We start from the raw sequence: 13,229 nt of genomic DNA, 5'->3' as shown, positions 1-13,229 counted from the left end.
TGAACATCATTACAACACCTGAAGGCACATATAAAGCATTCCACATCATCTATCTCATTATTATGGACCAAGTACTATGGTCAATTGCATGCATATATATTTCACATACCTGTTCTGGGACTGCAGTCTCTTCTAGAGTGTTTGGTATTTTTTTTCCTTATACGCAGTCTCTCTCTCTCTCTTTCTCTCTCTATAACTCTCAGTCTCTCTCTCCAGTAAATGGAATGAGCTGCTTTGCATAGACTGCAGCATAGAATTTGTAGGTGATGCACATGAGCAGGTGATTGCCTTTGCAACAATCAGTGCCCTCCACTTGCTACCTGCATGCAGCATGCTGTGTAGTATTTCCAAGTACCACTGTCATGGCAACCAACTACTATAAATCCCTACATCATGCGGGCGTGTTCCCTTTACCTTTCTTGTATGATGGACATCCTTCCTGTGTGTGGGCATCAGTGTTACAGACAGCAGGTAGCAATATATCTTACAGTTGAACCTGCACACTTCGGCCAGCTACATATTTGCAGTCGGTTCCAGAACTACAGACTGAGTCTGTGTATTGTTGTATGCATTGTATAGCACTGGTGTTACAGGGTTTGTGTGTACATACTAGTTTAACTTGAAATGCCATCTGTCTGCATAGCTCTCAAATGTTGGCCTATCCTCTTGATGGCCAGAGGTGTGCCTATTATGTTTTGTCACAGGTCTTGTGTCAGATATATCACTAGCAGTGTGTGTGTTGAGTGCTATCAGTACATGGCCACATCCATTTCTGTTTCTAACTTCATATTCCTGACTAAGGGAATGTTGCAGACTATCCTGTAACACCAGTGACTTGCTTGGTGTATGACAACAGTTTTATTCATATGGGCCTGTGTTCCAGTGTCTGTCCTTCAACTACATACCAGGCCTTGCACATATGACATGCTTTCAGAGGTTGTTATGTAGTGGGCTGTGAGTATGTCATGCTGCCATTCCTGTCATCAGTCCACTGTTGTTGTGTCCCCCATATATATATATATATATATAAATGGGTCTACCTGATAAGACCGAAAAGTGAAAACACAGACAACGAGATCACAGATACCGGAAGATGGACAACAGAAAGTATCGACAGTTTAAAATCCCGACGCTATAAAAACCGACATGCGAAATGAGCATGACTGTGTAAGTATGTGATAGTGATGGACTGTAGGGTTAGGGTGCGGGTAAGGTAAGTGTGTGATAGTGACGGACTTTAGAGTTAGGGTACGGGTAATGTAAGTGTGCGATAGTGACGGACTTTAGGGTTAGGGTGCGGGTAAGGTAAGTGTGTGGTAGTGATGGACTTTAGGGTTAGGGTGCGGTTAAGGTAAGTGTGCAATAGTAATGGATCTTAGGGTTAGGGTTTGGGTTAAGGTTAGTGCATAGATAGTTGTGTATGTAAGGTTTAGTGTAGGTTTGTAAGGTTTTTGGTGTGCTTGTGCTGTGTGCGTGTTTTTCGGAACAGCAAATTTGTTTTGTTTTGTTGACTGTCGGGATTGTGCTTTGTCAGGCATGTGAACTTTTGTGTTTTTGAACTTTCGGTTTTGTGGCGTCAGTGATCTCATCAATGCTTTCACTTGGTCTTATCAGGTAGATCCATATATATATATATATATATATATATATACATATAGATGTAGACATATATATATATATATATCTATAGATGTATGCATATGTATGTATATATATATATATATATATATATATATATATATATATATATATATAGATATGTTTTATTTATTTAGATATTAATATACACACACACACACATACATCTACATGTTGAAATACATTCTCTTTACTGTTGAATGACTGGGCTGAATGATATGTTTGTGAAAGCATGAGGATTATCTATATCTGACATGGCTTAGTGGTAAATCCTTTTGGCTATGGTGTGCAGCATCCTGGGTTTGAGCCATGCACAGGCTGTTTGTTTTTTTGCTGTGCAGAACAAGGGCCATTGGATACAGAGTGATTAAGGCACTTTTAAGCATTTTTAAATGGGTTTGCATCTGGAGGTAAGCACTGCTAACTTCCGGTTACAGTTTCTTATACTCAGTTAGCTTCTAAGTTGCTTAACCTGTGTAGGCATTGCTAACCCGCACAGAAACAGGCTTAAACGTGCTTACTGCTGCTTAAAGGTGCTTACTCCCGCTTACCCCTGTGCTAATTTTTTTAAAAGAAAAGAAAAAAGAGTTGATAGGAAAGTGGTGAAAAAGGGTCACAAAGAGGGAAAGAAAGTAGGGAAAATAGCTAGGGATGTGCAGAAGGGTGTAGGGAAGTTTCATAGCTGCCCATTTCTTCTACAGCAACAGCTATGCATATACACTGAATTTGGAGGTAGATTTGGACAGTCAAACCCCTGAGAGAGAGGTGAGGACAACAATAATATGTTGTGATGCCAGTTAGATCAGATTACATGAGTCCATCCAGTGGACACGTGTGCGAAATGGACAGCTATGTATGGGGCGATATTTTTTTTGTGGGGACAGATTGCCCTTTTTTTTTCGGGTGAGAGTGGAATGTTGGGGAGGAATAGTAGGTATATTTGGGGAGGTAGGTTGGGTAGGTTAACAGGCAAGACACGTGCAGGGGTGGTATATGACACATGTGGGGGGTAAACACCTTGATGGGGAGGGGTGTTGGGAAATCGGAAGCCCATGAGCCCCTAGTGGAAACATTGGGACTGAGGTCCCCACCCATGAGCAGTCACCACTGCACCTTCACAGCCTCAAAGGTGGCTGTGCTGGGGGCTGAGTTGGAGAGCCAGGCAGACCCTCTAGTCGCAACACACAGCCCTCAAGCTGGCGTAGCAAATTTCCGACCTCCCTGCGGAGCTTGTTACGCACCATGACCTGGTGCAGGACCAATGGATGAGGAGGTCGTGGGTTCAGCCCCAGAGATGCTGGTGCCCAGTGCCACGGCCAGCTAAGGTGGGACAGGTGGGTCTGCTAGGGCCCACATTTCCATACGTGCTATGGTGTTTATTGTGTATCAACATATGTGGGTTAGTAATAGTTAACACATTCCAGGGTTAGGTATAACAGCATGCATGGATATTCCCATTAACCCAGACACCAGATACGGAACAGTTGCATAGCAAATGGAACATATGCATATATGGGAACACAGTGGTAATTACAACAGCATGCAGGTACATTGATGGCACCATGCCACCAATGTTGGATTATTTCAACATAGCACATGCATGGAAACAGATTTAAATAATCATCAACCAATAGAACATATGTCCCAAAAGAACAGTGAAGTCATTACATACCAGTTGAGGTGGGTATTTAGTTTATTGTTGGAGATATGATGAGGGGAGAGAAAGATGTCAATTAACAACTAGTATATTCTTGTAGTTTGCATTACTTTCCTAGTCAGTGCTGTTATCTCTACCTTACAAGTATTACTACACTACCCTATATCCTTAGTTTGGACAGTGATATGGCTGCCGTCAGCTTTATACATGAACTGTTTTTTATCTACAGTATACACCATTTATCTGGTATACCTGTGGAGGAAATGTTTGTTAACACTAATGAACTGTTTCTACGCATACTCCCAGATTCCAGGTTGATGTTGTGCACATAGCTGTCCATATCTGTCTGCACAGACTCTGGCCATGTCTTTACCACATTCAGGTGAACCGGGACATATCTAGACTATTGCCCTCTTCAACCTTCAGTGACTTAACACACTCTTATACAGGCTTTCCTACACAGTTATATTATGTAGCACAGTGTGGGTGACAGTGATCAGTGATACCTTATTATTCAGAGCAACTGCAACACTCACAATTCCATACAATACCAGAGTAAACAGTACCAGTACAGTGTATCAATCTTTTTATTTCTCGGCACAGTGTTCGTATCCAACGTACCCGTTGGAGCAATGTTTGTTAGCACTACCTGAATGTTGCCACACAAAATACCAGATTACACATTAGTATTATGCACATACATCTCACTCTGATACTGTACACACTCTGGTCACAGCTTGACAACATGGTAGTGTAGATAGGACATACTAGGCTTATTACTCTCATAACAGTTTCGGGAGTTGCTAGGGTGACAGGTTTGTTCTCATAGATGAGTGACGATCAGTTGTGTTCCCTGTTTGCTGCCTAATCATCTGGGATCATCCCACAGACTTCCCAGAGGGACAGGATGACAGGCAGCAGATATGGGCCCATATACTGGACATTCTGATCTTATCTGTACAGTTGTGGGGTATGATTCTGTATGCAGCCTACTCCCACTTACAGGATTCAGACCATGGCTGTGTCTGCTACAACTAAAACACTGTCCATCAAAGTTGTGTGTGCTATATAGACATTGCTGTATATCTCCTATCTGCTTTCTGTCTTACAATTCTCCTGTGGTTTTGCATTCTGACCTTGTATTACAACACTCTTATACAGAATTTCATAAACAGTTATATTTTGTAGGACATTGAGGGTGACAGTGATGAGTAATACCTTATTACTCAGAGCAACTGCATCAGTCACAATGCCATGCAATACCAAAGTAAACAGTACCAGTACAGGGTATAATTCTTGCCTATTTGGGCACAGTGTTCATATCTGGCAGACCTGTGGGAGAAATGGTTGTTAGCACTACCTGAATGTTGCCACACACAGTACCAGATTCCACATTACTATTATCCACATATATCTCACTCTGTTACTGTACATACTCTGGCCACAGCTTGACAACATGGGGGTGTAAATGGGACATGCATGGCTTCTTACTCTCATAAGGTTTTGGGGAGTTGCTAGTGTGCCAGCTTTGTTCTCATAGATGTGTGTCAATCAGTTGTATTTCCTGTTTGCTGCCTATACAGCTGGGATAATCCCACTGATTTCCCAGGGGGACAGGTTAACAGGCAACAGATATGGGCCACTTTACTGGACATTCTGGACATATCTGTACAGTTGTGGGGTATGATTCTGTATGCAGACTACTACCACTGCCAGGTTTCGAACCATGGCTGTGAGTGCTAAAAATACAACAGCTCATGTCTCAGTTGCATGTGCTATTTGGATTTTGTTGTCTGCCTTTTCACTTTTTTCTGTCTATGTGTATCTCAGTTCTTCTAAATGACCTCTGGGGATTACACCAGTCATATACAGGCATTCCTACACATTCTATTTATGGTGCACAGTGTGGGTAACAGTTCTTAATACAACAGTACTATTACGTGATTGCAAATCTACATTACAATATGATACCAGAGTATACACATGCAGTCCAGCAATTAGACCTTTATTGTCAGGTTATTATGCTTTTATTTGCATACAAACTATATAAGACTCTTCCTGCCATATTCTCCAGTGAATGCAGTACTTGCCTTAAACAATACAGGTTTTATACTGGCAATTAATTTACTAATACTTTTAGATTTATTTCCTATGATGGTACATGCAAGAATATTACTAACCTACCTCACATCACAACCTCTCCAGGTGACACCCATAGGTTTCCTGGTTCATGGCCCACTCAGTTGCAGCTGTGAAGGACATAAGAGGAATATTTAGCCATATATATCCATGATATACATGAGCTGGCAATTATTATACACATAGTGGAGTGATACTTACGCACAGCTGGGATAGCCCCTGCCATTCTAGCCTCTTGGATCCACTGCTCCAAGAGGTCCCCCTTACACTGTTTCAGGTCAGCATAGTGATGCCTGATCTGCTCACCAGTTCAGGGTATGCCAGTGGCACTGGTGAGATCACAGGTGAGATGGTCCCAGGCTTCCGCCTTGTACTGGGAACCCTGGAACTGGCCCTGCAGCAGTCTCTGCTCATGGTTTTGACATGGAGTACTGCCATGACTCTGGACTCCTGGATGCCCCAGCACTGCGCCCAAAAGTACACACCCTCTCCCCTTCCTTACATGGTGCCTGCAATGGGAAGCTGCAACCAGTTATGAGATGTATTGTTATATATTGTCGACATATTGTTGAGGGTGTCACATTCAACATGGAAGTCAAGTTCATCTGAAACCATTCTGGCAATTCTGACAAACTGCACCTTCACCAGTGCCTTTTTCTGATGGACTGGGTGCCAGCTGTCAAAATGTAAAAATGTATTTGAATAGGTAGGCTTTCGATATAATTTAGAAACAAATGTTTTTTTCTCAAAGTCCTTGTCAGTATTTAAAGTAAATTTGAGAAAATCAGTAGTATTATTAATACACTGAAAGAATTTCTCCAGTTTTTCCTTACCACCCTTCCATAGAAGGACTATATCATCCAGGTAGCAGCCATAGAGAGCCCAAGAGTCCCTGTAATAGGAATTCATGATGTACTCCTTCTCCCAGTAGACCAAAACTAAATTGGTGAAGACTGGGGCATAGCAGGCTCCCATGGCCACCCCTTGAATTTTCTAAAAAGATGGTCTTCATAACTTAAAAAGTTATTTTCTAAAACTAGTTCCATACAAGTCCTAAGAGTGTGGTTAATATTGTACCCTAGTTCAGTGTGCCTATTCAGGTATTCATAGAACCAGTCCAGCCCTTCCTCATGTGGTATTACTGAAAATAAATATTTTATGTCCAAAGTAGCCATAATCACTCCATTGTCATACATTTCAGGTTGTATCTTACTATGAAAATCCCAGGCGTCTTTTATAATCTAAGGCCTTTCTTCAATTATGCCCTTAAGTTGGAAATCAATATATCTAGCTAACAACATGTTTTTGATGCTTTAGCATCCACAATAGGGCAAAGAGGAGGGTTAACAATGGACTTGTGTATCTTTGGAATGCCAAAGATAGTAGGTGCTCTAGGGTCTTGAAGTTCAAAAAATCATGTATATCAAAACTAATTTGCCTATTAAGCAACAGTTCCTCTACTGTGAGGTCTATGTTCCTATACGCTAGGTTCATCTCGTTAGCTCAAACTTTACAATAGGTGCCACTCTACAGTAATTCAAACATTTTGCTGTTGTAATCTAAAATGTTCATTATGACAAGCCCTCCACCTTTGTCAGGTTTCATGAGCCTAATACTGTCATTACAGATAAAATCATGCAACAGGCACCACTCTCTTTCATCTAAGTTATTAGTAATCCCCTTCTGGTTATTTTTTAACAAGTCCCTTATTTCATTTTCACAGAATGTTTCGTATATCAACACTAAAGAGTGGGAAGGTGGAATAAAAGTGCTGGGCCTATGTAAACAATTAGGACCATCAGTGGGTGTTGTGTTGCAGAAGTGCATACCTAGATTTAACTTTGTAATAAACAGTTTAAAGTTCAAAATGCTGTCAACAATATTGGCATTTCTGCCAGGAGCAAAGTTCAAACCTTTTATCAAGCAGATTTACCCATTCAACATTGACATTGACTTGGCTATAGTTGTAAATAATAAAATCAGCATCTACATTTTGGATGATGGTTACACACTGGTCATCAGGTTCAATTACCTCCGGTACACTCCACTTCCTCCCCTCCATTGTTGGTGGTAGTTGTTGTAGGAACCAGTTCTCACCTGCCTCTGGTTCCTGATCCTTTTGGAATTCCTCAACAGTGGGGGATCTAAAGGGACATCCTGTTTAAATATTCATCTACCTCAATGTTCTCATTGACTTCCTCATTACAAACTGCATGATGTTCACTAAAATATCTAGCCTCTTGTCCCCCAGGTGGATCAGGGTGCGCCTTTTCGGCTTCATAATCACCCTTGTCCCTTTTTAATTTGCGTTGGTTCCTCATTTTTAATTCAAGTAACCCATCATCCACACTTTTAAAAATGCTATAAAAATCATTCTTTTTACATTGGAACAATAAATCATTTTTAATACAAGATTCAGTCTTATCAATGTCCCTGATAATTAGTGCCATTTTCCTATTGTTGTCAGCAATAAGAATGTTTTAAAACTCACAGCCCTGTTTGTTAAAGAACATGATCAAGTCCTGGTGAAGCTGTGAGTTTTTAATGAGACCGGAAGGAAATTTCCACAGTCTCAGTCCTTTTGGGACCTGCTCATGGTTTATACATTCCTGCAGGTACGAATTCCCAAGTTGGAGCTTCTTATATTTATAAATTAAGTCCTAAAAATGATCCAGTTGTTGGTCCTTAGTCATAGCAGGCTTGTCCGAATGGTCCCCATTGTTGTCCAACCTCATCTCATTTCTGAGCCATTCCTCTATCGAAAAAGACACCGCATTTGTGTCACTTCCTCTCTGAGCTGTTTGTGAAGTTCCATTGACAAAACCGCAAGGGTTATTCAACCCGGCAACACTGCCCTGCATGCGGTCACTGTTAACACATTATCTCTGTGCTGGAGTAATACAGGAAAAGTCACTTAGCTGTGAAGCAGCCGTAGCTATATTCTCATTACTTAAAGCCCCCATAGTTCCATTACTGCTTTGCTGCTGAAATAAAGTATTAACTTTTGTATTAAGGTCCTTTACTGAAACAGCTAAGGAGGCTAATGCCTCAGCCAAAGTTGATAGATCCAAACCGCTTGAGGTGTTTTCGGATAAATCTCCTTCCATACAGATCAACCAATAAGTAAAACACAAAACAAGAACCAAGAAGCACAAAAAATGGAGAAGGAAATCCAAATAAACCATGAAGCAGGTATTCCACACACAGGTTTATTGTATCAAATCCGATTAATCGCTTTTGTCAGTAAATCTGACTTCATCAGAATAATGAACATTAAAACCAAATAGCTTATATACCCTTCACCAGCACAGATGACATGACATCACATCTTCAAATTCTATAATACATCATATCCTAAATAAAGCATAACACATAAAAAACTATAAGAAAAAAATCAAATAATATAAAAAATGAATACAAATACCTAAAATATATATGTATATCAAGTAATATTAAACCCTAATGAATTGCCCACATGTCAAAATTACATGAAAAACATAGATTTAAGCTTCAACAAAGGCATGATGCTAATTCAGTCATTTAAACCTGGACAAGAGCCAGCATTAAGTTTGATTTGCCATTTTAGTTCCAGGAACTCCAAGTAGTTATCGACTGGTCCACCTCGTGGCCCTAAATCAGCATGAAATAGTGAGTGGGAAATTTCTCCACATGATTGTATAGGGTATTTTTATTTTTGTTTTTACACTTAATGTCATAACAATGCTCATATACCCTTTGCTTAAATGCCCTTTTTGTTATCCCACATAGAACCTGTCGCATGACCCACACTTAACTATATACACCACTCTTTTTGAAAAGCAATAACATTTTTTAATGGGATGTATGAACCCATAGTTCTTAATAAAAATAGAGTCACCTTCCAGCATGAATGAACATTGTCCACACCTGCCACATTTAGAACAACCACCTTTCATATTTCCTTTCCTAGGTCTTTCCAACAAAGATTTGAAACTAGAGTCTTTCTTGTAAACTATTGTTTTCTTCCCTAAAATCTTGGAAACTTCTTGGTCTAACATGAAAATTGACCAAAACTTTTCCAGTATGTTTTTTATATCATAATAATTAAGAGTAAAAGGAAATACACAAGCTCTAGAAAAAACTGTTGTTCATCATTCTATCATTTGAATGAATGTTGTTAGTCCCACCATTATAAAATAAAAGTTTGACAATGGCACCCATTTGTCTGTTCGTTCTAACTTCATTTTCAATGGACTTGACAAATTCCAGAGGATATCTTCTAATGGTGGGACTAACAACATTCATTCAAATGATAGAATGATGATTTTCTAGAGCTTGTGTATTTCCTTTGACTCTTAATCTTTATGATATAAAAAACATACTGTAAAAGTTTTGGTCGATTTTCATGTTAGATCAAGAAGTTTCCAAGATTTTAGGGGAGAAACAGATTATTGATTACAAGAAAGACTCTAGTTTCAAATCTTTGTTGGAAAGACCTAGGAAAGGAAATATGAAAGGTGGTTGTTCTAAATGTGACAGGTGTGGACAATGTTCATTCATGCTGGAAGGTGACTCTATTTTTATTAAGAACTATGGGTTCATACATCCCATTAAAAAATGTTATTGCTTTTCAAAAAGAGTGGTGTGTATATAGCTAAGTCTAGGCCATGTGACGGGTTCTATGTGGGCAGAACATAATGGGCATTTAAGCAAAGGGTATATGAGTATTGTTATGACATTAAGTGTAAAAACAAAAAAATGCCATATACGATCATGTGGAGAAATTTCCCACTCACTATTTCAGGTTTTTTGCCATTGACCATACTGATTTAGGGCCTTGGGGTGGGCCAGTTGATGAATACTTGGAGTTCCTGGAATTAAAATGGGAAATCAAACTTAATGCTGGCTCTTGTCCAGGTTTAAATGACTGAATTAGCATCATGCCTTTGTTGAAGCTTAAATCTATGTTTTTCATGTAATTTTGACGTGGTCAATTCATTAGGGTTTAATATTACTTGACACACATATATATTGTAGGTATTTTTATTCATTTTTTTATATTATTTGATTTTTTTTTCTTATAGTTTTTTACGTGTTATGCTTTATTTAGGATGTGAATAGAATTTGAGGAAGTGATGTCATGTCATCTTTGCTGGGGGAGGGTATATAAGCTATTTGGTTTTAATGTTCATTATTCTGATGAAGTCAGATTTGCTGATGAAAGTGCTTAATCAGATTTGATACAATAAACCTGTGTGTGGAATACATGCTTCATGGTTTATTTGGATTAAGCCCAGGGAAATACTTGGAGTTAGTGTTAGCCCCGTTCTCCTCCACTCCCTGCCCCCAATTCCCACCCACCCCCACTAGTGTTACATTTAAACTAAATGTAGCAACTCCCCTCATGTTAAGCACCAATCATTGAACTGCCCTACCCCTGTACCCATTTCCTTCTCTTCCATTATTCCACATCCTGTTAGCACAGTCTTCCATCAAAATTGGCCCACCCCCCCCCTAACAAAATGCAACCAAGTGAAAAAATACTAATCACCTTAATGCCTATACTATTTCTATTTTACCATCTTACTACCTACGAACAAACACTTAACCATGGTATTCAGCACCCAAACCATCAAACAGACACCCAGTCATTGAACTGCCCTACCCCTGTACCCATTTCCTTCTCTTCCATTATTCCACATCCTGTTAGCACAGTCGTCCATCAAAATTGGCCCACCCCCCCTAACAAAATGCAACCAAGTGAAAAAATACTAATCACCTTAATGCCTATACTCTTTCTATTTTACCATCTTACTACCTACGAACAAACACTTAACCATGGTATTCAGTACCCAAACCATCAAACAGACACCCATGACTTCACACATACCTCCACTTTGCCATCCCCAGCAAACCAAACATATCACCCTCAATAAAATATCACCCCTGTAAAGCCACTAAACACAATACTAAAGACAAAGACTATCTAAAACTCATAAACAAACTCCTCTTAGAATATCCTGTCACTATGACCTAACAACACATGGCAACATCCATCCCAACCCTGGCCCACCCTCATCTAATAACCTTGACTCTCCCACCACAACTCCCACAGTCAGACTACCCCTCTTCACTTCCACTAGTTCCATCCTAGCATTTCACCTAAATATTAGAAGCATTAACAATAAGATTCCCAACCTACATGCCCTCCTAGCAACCCACTCCCTAGACATAATATGTCTTACAGAAACCTGGCTAAAACCCAGTACTACTGACAATGAGATACTACCCCCAGGATATAGCATTCAATGATTAGACCATGCTACAAGGAAAGGAGGTGGGATAGCGGTCCTTTACAAAAATACTCTGTTAATCGAGACACCATTCAATCACCCCAATTCAATAATGCAGAACTCCTCATAACCAAATTACAGATTAACCAGCACAGATGTTTATACATTGTCTGTGAATACATTCCACCAGGCACTAACATAAATACCCTAGAAGATATCCTGTACTGGCTATCCTATACCTATCCCCAAGAAACCATAGTTCTTGGGGACATTAACACTGATTGGCACCCCTGCTCTTCTGAACCCCCTCACTCCTATAAACTTATCTGGGTTTAAACAGACCATAACCTCTCACACTAGGATAAATAAACCAACCAACAGGGAAAGTATCCTAGACTGGATCCTAGTTAATAGCCAACCCCAAATGTATGTATACAGCTGGCACTATCCCTGATGAACTTAGTGACCATTGTCTAACCTATGCCATAAAACATAAGGTAGGATATCCTCACCAGACCAAATATAAAATGGTTAAAAACAGAAAAAGACCTTACCTTATCACTGCAATATTCCTAAATGAACTACAAGCAGTTGAATGGTCAAAATAAAAAAAATTACCATTAGAAGAGGCTAAATTCCTAAGTATCCTTGATTCCCATGCTCCAGCACATACAATAAAATCTAGATCAAATACAGCACCATGGCTCAGAAAAGATACCAAATCAAAAATCAAAACTAGAAACAGAGCCTGGGCCAGCTGGAGAACAACCAAAGCCCCACTCGACCATCTAAAATATTGTCAACTCAGAAATGACACAAAAAATCAATTTTACTGGATAAAAAAGCTTCTACCACAATCTCCTACAAAAAACACCCAAAAAACCCCAAAAGTTCTGGGCAGGCTTAAATCAACTAATTCATCCAGGTCATTCTATCACTCCAACCCCAGCTAACCTCACCCATAGTTCCCCAGAAACCATAGCCAGCGCTTACAACAAATTTTTCACTGAAACAATCCAATCCCTAGCAAATCAACTAACATCCACAAACTTAAATCACATGCCTAATCTATCCACTAATCACCCCGAATTTAGCTTCCAACCAATATTCACTAGTTTTTTCAAACTCTACTAAAAAAAAACTAAAACCTACCACCATCGCTGCTGACCACCTACCTGCAGAGTGCCTACAGATAGCTGCAGATGTCATTGCATATCCCATATCTATCTTTATTAACAGAACCTTATCGAAAAACACTATCCCCTCTCTCTGCAAAATATCCCACATCATCCCACTCCATAAAGGTGGTAGCTCTACAGACATATCCAACTGTAGACCCATTGCCATTCTTTTCCCACTAGCCAAAATAATGGAGAAATGTGTACACAAGCAACTAATGCAATACCTTATACAGAATAAATTACTATCCAACTCCCAGCATGGATTCAGGCCATAACACAGCACCACCTCAGCCCTCCTTTTCTTTACTAAAGCCATAAACCAAAACAGAAATGACAATAGGC

This window comes from Protopterus annectens, chromosome 7.part0 (genome assembly GCF_019279795.1).
Source record: "Protopterus annectens isolate FY-2018-M chromosome 7.part0, PAN1.0, whole genome shotgun sequence".
Lineage (NCBI taxonomy): Eukaryota > Metazoa > Chordata > Ceratodontiformes > Protopteridae > Protopterus > Protopterus annectens.
Note: the sequence above shows the minus strand (reverse complement) of the source record.